This window comes from Capra hircus, unplaced genomic scaffold (assembly GCF_001704415.2).
Source record: "Capra hircus breed San Clemente unplaced genomic scaffold, ASM170441v1, whole genome shotgun sequence".
Taxonomy (NCBI): domain Eukaryota; kingdom Metazoa; phylum Chordata; class Mammalia; order Artiodactyla; family Bovidae; genus Capra; species Capra hircus.
The window spans coordinates 5,554-13,558 of record NW_017212970.1 but is presented as its reverse complement, the minus strand read 5'-3'; the positions used below and the strand labels follow the sequence as shown (position 1 = coordinate 13,558).

At 48.0% G+C, this 8,005-nt stretch overlaps 2 pseudogenes; one reads left to right on the top strand and one right to left on the bottom strand.

Annotated features, from left to right (window-relative positions):
* Positions 1-1,712: 1,712 nt before the first annotated feature.
* LOC108635269 lies at positions 1,713-6,060 on the bottom strand (annotated as a pseudogene).
* Positions 6,061-6,062: 2 nt separating this feature from the next.
* Positions 6,063-7,162, top strand: LOC108635268 (annotated as a pseudogene).
* The last annotated feature ends 843 nt before the right edge of the window (positions 7,163-8,005 follow it).

Here is an 8,005-nt window from a genome sequence, read left to right as displayed (position 1 = left end):
ACCACCATCATCACCACCATGGTCATCAGAAAGCCACTGCCTGAAGCTCTACACAGACCGTTCTTCAGAGAAGATGTACAGATGGCTAGCCAGCATATGTAAAGAGCCTGAACACTGTGATTATTCAGTTCAGTTCAGTTCAGTTGCTCAGTCGCATCCGACTCTTCACGACCCCATGGACCACAGCACGCCAGGCCTCCCTGTCCATCACCACCTCCGGGAGTCTACTCAGACTCATCTCCATTGAGTCAGTGATGCCATCCAACCAGCTCATCCTCTGTGTATGCTAATCAAAACTACAACAAGTGATCACCCCTTAACAATCTGAAGGGCCATCAAGTAAAAGTCTACAATCAGTATTGGAGATGATGTGGAGAAAAGACAAGCCTCCTACACTGTTGCTGAGAATATAAATTGGTGTGGCCTATGGAAAACAGTAAAGAAGTTCCTTAAAAACTAAAAATAGAGCTATCCTGTGATCCAGCGATCCCATTCAGGGCATACATTTGGAAAAGAAAAAGTTCCAATTCGAAAAGATACACGCACCCTATGTTCACAGCAGCACTATTCACAATAGCCAAAGCATGGAAGCAACCCAGATGCTGTCAGCAGATGCAGGGATAGAGACAATGTGGTTCATAGAGACGGTGGAATATCACTCAGCCATAAAAAAGGATGGAAGAATGCCTTTTGTAGTGACCTGGTGCTCTAGGGGCTAGAATTGGTGGGTTTGCTGCTATGGCCATGTTTATCCCACGTCGGTATCTGAGATCCCACAAACTGCTTGGCATGGCCAAAAACAAAGAGTCAAATGAACTTATGAACAAACCAAAACTGACTCATAGTCATATAAAACATAACTTGGCTACTAAAGAGGAGAGAGGGTAAACTAGGAGTATGGATTAACAGATGCATACTACCATACATAAAATAGATTAAAAAACAAGGACTTTATGTATAGCACAGGAATAATAGCCAGTATCTTATAATAATATGTAATGAAAAAATTAAAAAGAATATAGATATATACATAGACTATGTATAAACTGAATCACTTCGATGTTCACCTGAACTAACAGAATATTGTAAATCAACTCTACTTCAATTAGAGAAACAAGCAGACAAAAGAACTCACAGCCTAATTAAGATAAAATGCTGGTTCAAAGGTGAGTTGTTGGAGATGTCGGGCTAGAGGCCACCACCAGGGGGAGACTCTTCTTGCTGGGGCATCGGAGGGAAGGGAGAGAGAGCAGCCCCTGCTACTTCTCCTGGAAACAGTCCTGCCTCTCTGACGAGGGAGAGTAGCCCCTGCTACTTCTCCTGGATCCCAACAGTCCTGCCTCTCTGACTATCTATCCCCCATTTTCAGCCGTTCCATATTTCTGTGTCTCGTTGCTAGTTCCCCTGCCTCTCCCGTTATTCTGCACCCAGTGTTGTCTTTAGTTCAAAGTAAGTGGTTTCTGAAGGGAAGGGAGTTAGGGGGAGAATGGATACATGTATGTGAATGGCTGCGTCCCTGCACTGTTCACCTGAACTATCACAGTACTGTTAATCGACTATTCCCAATACAAATAGAAAGTTCATAGTGTGAAAAAAATAAGAGGTTTCTCCCTTTCCCCCGCCCATTCTCCAGTCCCCCTTCCTCCCTTGATCCAGGCTCCTCTCTCTCCCCATCTATCACCTACATTCACCCCTCCCCTCCTGGGCTCAGCTGCAGAAACGCCAGTTTCCTAACCCTCAGCTCCAACAAGTTTGTCTCACTCTCCTTTTTTCCCTGAGAATGTGTCTCCGCACCTGGACCCTGAATGTGTCCCTGGACCCTCACTCTCTGGGGGTGGTGGAGTGGGCTCCTCTTGCAGACGCCTGTAGATCTGGGTGAGCTCCTCCAGCTCCTCTCCGCTCCCTGGCATGCTGCCGCAGGGTTTCAGCCGATGCTGCCTTTGCACCATCGTGCAGGTGCATTGACTCCTTCAGTAGGAAGCCCACATCCACCAGGAGGAGAGCCTGCAGTGGCCGCCCCCGTGATCCGGGCTCCTTTGGTAACAGCCAAAGCCGTGCCTTTGAAACCTGCCTCTACCTGCTGGATGGCTGGGGCTGCGATTCTCCCAGGGCTCAGGTAGACGTTTGCACTGACTTCAGAGTCAGGGTTGGCTTCACCTGTCTCCATGGCATGGATATTTCTTTCAAGGTGTTTCTCGGCTTTGCCAATTTCTCTGTTGTGGGAACAATTTGGGGGTTGCTCTTGAGTACCTCTAGGAGCACCTTCCACTTCTTGACACCAATTGACATCAATTGACTGGCTTTGTTTTCTGCTGATGACCTACTCACATGTTCCACGATGCTGGTGGACACAGCGGTCACAGCCGCCGCTGCTCCCAGCCCTATTCCAGTGGCTGAGAGTGCCACACTGGCCCCCGCTGTCACGGGTGCCAGAGCCAGGCCGAGGATGGTCAGGGCTCCAGATAAAGCACCGGTGCTGCGGGTCACCACATTGGAGATGGTACAGTCCCTGTGGACTTTTCCAACACTGTCTGCAAGCTCCAGGAGCTTGTGTTTGAGCTCCACCAGCTGCTGTGTCACCGAGGAAACTTCTTCAGAAACCTCTTCCTATCCAGCTGCTCTTCTGGGAGCATTTCTTGCTCCTTCCCAGCCAAGTCTCTTTTCAGTTCATTCAGATATTCGTGTAGAGCATTCACGTCTTCCCTGTAACAATGAAGGTCAAGGGGTTAGAAAGGCAGATGCTTGTCTGTAAAATAGGTTCAAAAACGTCTGTTCTGCATAAATACAGAAAGAGTGCTCTAAATCAATTAGAACAGTAATTTACAAAAGTAAAAATTTCCTCTTTCAACTTTAAACACAGGTTTTATACCTTGTAGATGCTCCATATACTTCTTCAATCCTCTAACAGATGAACAAAAGTCACCTTAGGATACTCATAACTTTAGAGAGATACTTGATGGAATTCCCTGGTGGTCCAGAGTTATGACTCTGCACTCCCACTGCCTCGGGCATGATTCAGTCCCTGGTCAGGGACCAAGGATCCACGAGCCATGTGGCTCAGCCAAAAAAAAAAAAACACCACATTTGTAGGGATGTCTCAGAGGCAGGGCGTCACCAGCACTTCGAAAGAGTTGGTGAGTGGAATTCCACAGAGAAACAAAGAGAAGAGGGATCAGAGCAGAAAGCCTGCATTCAAGGGCCTCAGTGTGTAGTGAGGGGTCAACCTGATCTTTGCCCTTGGCTACTGGGAAGTGGTCCCTAAGCTCCTAGAATATTCTGGTTGATACGAGTGTCCTTGTCTGCCTGGGCCTTTTGGCCACTGTTCAGTCTGACAAGGAGACATATGATGGGCTCTGGAGGAGCTGGACTCTAGGACATTAGTCTGACCTCAGGGAGGTGCTGGAGACCACAAGTCAGGATAAGTTTTTTTTATAGGTGAGTGTCCCTGGCAGGCAGTGTTCCGTGTTCCCTGCCATACACCGAGTTCCAGAACAGTAATGCATCCTGGGGACAATCGAAGCTTCGGGGTGTGAAATCCGCCCAGACTCTGCTCTGTGACTGATGGAAACCCACAGGCTTCCTGTGATACACTGGGATCAGGATGGCTCTCAGTGAGTCCTGTCTGCTCTATAGAGAATTCTCAAACCTGAGGGTGGTTTTGGGGATCCCCTAAATTTGCCATTGGTTCACATGAAAGCATAGTTCTGGGCACTGTGCCCTCATCCTTTGCAGACTGGCTGTCTCTGTGACTTAGAATTTGTAGAAAAAAAAAAAGCCCGCAGTCAGAACTAGAAGGCGCCTTAACAGTCCTTTAGTCTGCCACCTGCTGTCTTCTAAGGCTTGCGTCCTTGGCCTTCCCAGCAGCAGGTCCCTGAGTCCATCCACTGCCCCAGCTGCCTGGAGATCAGGAGATGTGTTGCTGGTTCCTCTTGGACTCTCCAGCCCACCTCACTGACTCCTGACCCACACTCAGCACCCCTGGCCTCTCGGGTGTCACACGTTAATTTGTGACAGCCTCATGAGCCTGCACCCCAAGGATGCATAGTCCATCAGGTTGAATTACTATTCCCACTGGACACATGCGAATCTGAAACTCTAACACATAAGCCCAGAACCCAGGAGCTGGGCAGCGCTAGATCCAGGGTCTAGCCCTTGTGGAACTTTGTGGATCCTCTAAAGGTTCGAGACTTGAGGAAACGCCCATCTGAACGGCTGAGCCTGAGGAGACCAGCACTTGCACAGCGGGTGGAGGAAGGTGTTTTCCTCATCAGTGGGGAAGCTCGAGGCTCCTCAGAATCCCTCAAATGACACACCAATCGCAGCTACTCGTTGTGGCCCTGGAGGGCTCACTGAGCCACATGGCCTTCCACTGTCAGGGAGGCTCCATGGAGATTAGAAGAGGGTCCCAGATGGAGTGAGAAGCCAGGTTCCAGGCAGGGTGTGCAGACAGGGTCACCCAGGGCCCTCTAGCCCAGCATGAGGGGATCCCATCAGGAAGGGAAGAAATGTCCCCCCCTCCCACTCAGGGGACCTCTGCTAGGGTCACAGCCCCTTCAGAACCATGTCCTAGGGGCCCATTCTCCATACTCTAGTCTGGCCCTGCTGCCCAAGCCTGCCTACTAGTCCTCCAGCCTGGACCCTCTGCTCCACCCTGACCCTGGGTCTGACCCTGGTGCAGGCCTCCCTGGGCCCTTGGATGAGATGAGTGCATTTGGTTCCCCACCTCTGACCCTGTAGTTCACTCTGAGCATCACCATAGTCCATCAGATTGAATTTACTATTCCCATTGAAGTGACGTGAAGTGAAGTGGCTCAGTCGTGTCCAACTCTTTGTGACCCGATAGACTGTAGCCCACCAGGCTCCTTGGTCCATGGGATTTTCCAGGCATGAATAGTGGAGTGGGTTGCCATTTCTTTCTCCAGGGGATCTTCCCAACCCAGGGGATCGAACCCAGGTCTCCCGCATTGTAGGCAGACGCTTTACCGTCTGAGCCACCAGGGAAGCCATGCAAATCTGAAACTCTAACACATAAGCCCAGAGCCGAGGAGCTGGGCAGGGCTAGATCCAGGATCCCACCAGCTCCGCCCAGTTCTAATCTCCAGCTCTCTGCTTTATGGGCCAGCAGGATCCTGCAGGCTTGGTGCAGTTCCTAAGATGGGGACTAGAAAGGCTTTATCTAGGCAGAAGCCCAAGTAATACAAACGATGGCGTCAGGATTTCCTGACTTGCCCCAAAGGAAATTATGCTTGGTTCTCATCACCAGAGAGAAAATTCTTCCCAACAAGCTTTTTAAATGTTAATATTGATTGAGTACCTACTCTGTGTCAGTCATTATGGGAAGATCGTTGCATGCATGTTCTCAGTATCCTCACAATACAACTGAACAGATGAGGAAGCTAAGGCAGAGAATAGCTTGGTAATTTGTCCAAGGTCACATAACCTGCCCCTTCCTTGCAGGTTTCATCTTTTCTCAACCTGAGGTTGTTCAATGCCAGCAAATGACATGGAGGAAACATTCCTCATGAGATGTTGAGAAGGAACATCCTCGACCCCCACCATAGGGTCCTGCTTGGAGGAGGTGTGCCTGCTAGTAAAAATCTAGTCTGGTGGCTGCGGAGTGTGGGTGACCTTCCTGACGCCAATACAGCTGTACAGGTTACCTGGACAAAGCAGCATTAGCCTCAATTTTCTTCAGGAATTCAGTCAGGAGAAGCAGTTCCTCTCTGCTCAGTATGTCCCAGAGACTCTCAGCAACGTCCTCAAAAAAGATCTCAATATCTAGATGAAAGGAAAGGGAATGAGGTTAGAAGAGTTTGTGAAGAGAAAAAGGGAAAGTGTTAGTCGCTGAGTCTTATTTGACTCTTTGTGACCCCGTGGGCTGTAGCCGCCAGGCTCCTCTGTCCATGGGGTTCTTCAAGCAAGGATACTGGAGTGAGTAGCCATTGCCTCCTCCAGGGGATCTTCCCAACCTAGGGATAAAATCCAGATCTACCACATTGCTGGCAGATTCTTCACTGTCTGAGTCACTGGGAAAGCGCAGAAGATTTTGTGGTGGATCATAAATGGTATTGGGTAGCTTTTTTTTTTTTTTTTTAACCCTGTGTAACCTGGGGGAGGGCTCACAGATTTTGACAATCCACTCTAGAACAGGTATCTAGATCACCATGGCAACAGAAGTTGAAGAGAGCTATTTGAGTTTTTTAATTTGGTGGAACTGAAGTGCTGAAACTCCAGTCGGATGTTGCTGTACCAATTCTGAAACACCACCAGGTTCCAACAAAGTCCAAGCATGTGGTGTAAACCCAGTGGACGCATATATCCGCTCTGGCACTCACAGTATAAAACCACTTCTACCGTATACTCCTAGCTGAGATGTGGCTGGGATAGTAGAAGCTGCTGGAGAGATTGTATCTGCTTTCAAGAAAGGTGATATTCACTACCAGGACGGTCTCTGGGGGCTACACCGGAGTTTGCTCTGGAAGCCCTTCACACTGTTTACACACTTCCCCAAAAAACGGGACTTTAAACAAGAAGCTGCCATCAGCATCTCATGTTTTACTGCTTATCAAGCTCTGCTCCACAGTGTCTGTGTGAAAGCTGGAGAAAGTGTTCTGGGGCAGGTGGAGGAGCTGGAAGAGCAGCATGCCACATGGTTAGAGCTTATGGCTTAAAGATTTTGGGCACAGCTACTACTGAGGAAGGACAAAAGATTGTTTTGCAAAATGGAGCCCACAAAGTGTTTCATCCCAAAGAAGCTAATAATATTGATAAAACTAAGAAATCTGTTGGTAAAGAAAGAGGTGATATGATTATTGAAATGTTTGCTAATGTCAAACTTAGCGAAGATTTAAATTTTTTGTCACATGGAGGAAGAGTAATAGTTGTTGGCCGCAGAGGTCCTATTACAATAAACCCACAGGATCCGTAACAAAGGAATCTAGCATAAGAGGAGTAGCTCTCCCTTCATCCTCCAAGGAGGAATTCCAGCAGTTTGCAGCAGCCCTCCAAACCGGAATGAATTGGTTAGTTGAGACTAGTAATAGGTCCCCAATATTCACTGGAGAAGGTGGCCAGGGCTCGTGAAGATATCATTCACAGCAGTGGGGCCACAGGAAAAATGATTCTTCTCTCAAAATCATTAATCCTTCCATTGATTTCCTGTGTAATTAAGAGGTTTCTTACCTTAGTTTTATGTACACTGCATTTGCTCTGCTTAGCAATCGTTTGATTCAGTGAGTTTCTTCTATTAAAAAAAATATTTATCTTAGGATTCATAGGCGTTGGAGTGCAGTTTATTTTAGAGCTGGGAATATTCTTATGCCTTCTACCTCTCATCAAGGAATAGTGGGAAATAGGATGTTAGTGGTCACTTGGCTCTGGAGGACATTACAGAAATTCCTAACCAATGCTTATCATGAATTCCATACCTTTGCCTAAAACATGCTGATTCAAAATAGGACTCTTGATTCCCAAGCCTACTTCTCTTTACAAAGGTTCTTTAGTCTCTGATTAGCCCAGAACTATACTGGACTCTGACAATTCTCTGAACTAAATGAGACCCTTTTCTAAACTAATCTCATAAAGATCTACAGGTGTCTCAGAAGGGCAAGATAAACCATGTCCAGAGAAATCTGTTAGTTTTCCAATATTCCCCAGTATTTTATGCTATTCACTAGGTTAGTCACTGACTACCAATGATCCACGTACTCTCTGAGGACATCAGCCTTCTCTCTGGTATAATATGATACTACGTGCGTAGTTGGGCTTCCCAGGAGGCGCTGGTGGTACAGATTCTGGCCCTGCCAGCGCAGGGGATGTAGGAGATGTGGGCTTGACCCCTGGGTCAGGAAGATCCCCTGGAGAAGGGCGTGGCAACCCACTCCAGTATTCATGCCTGGAGAATCCCAAGGACAGAGGGGCCTGGCGGGCTACATACAGTGCATAGGGCTGCAAAGAGTCGCACAGGACGAAGTGACTTAGCGCATCAGGTGCATGGTTTCCACAT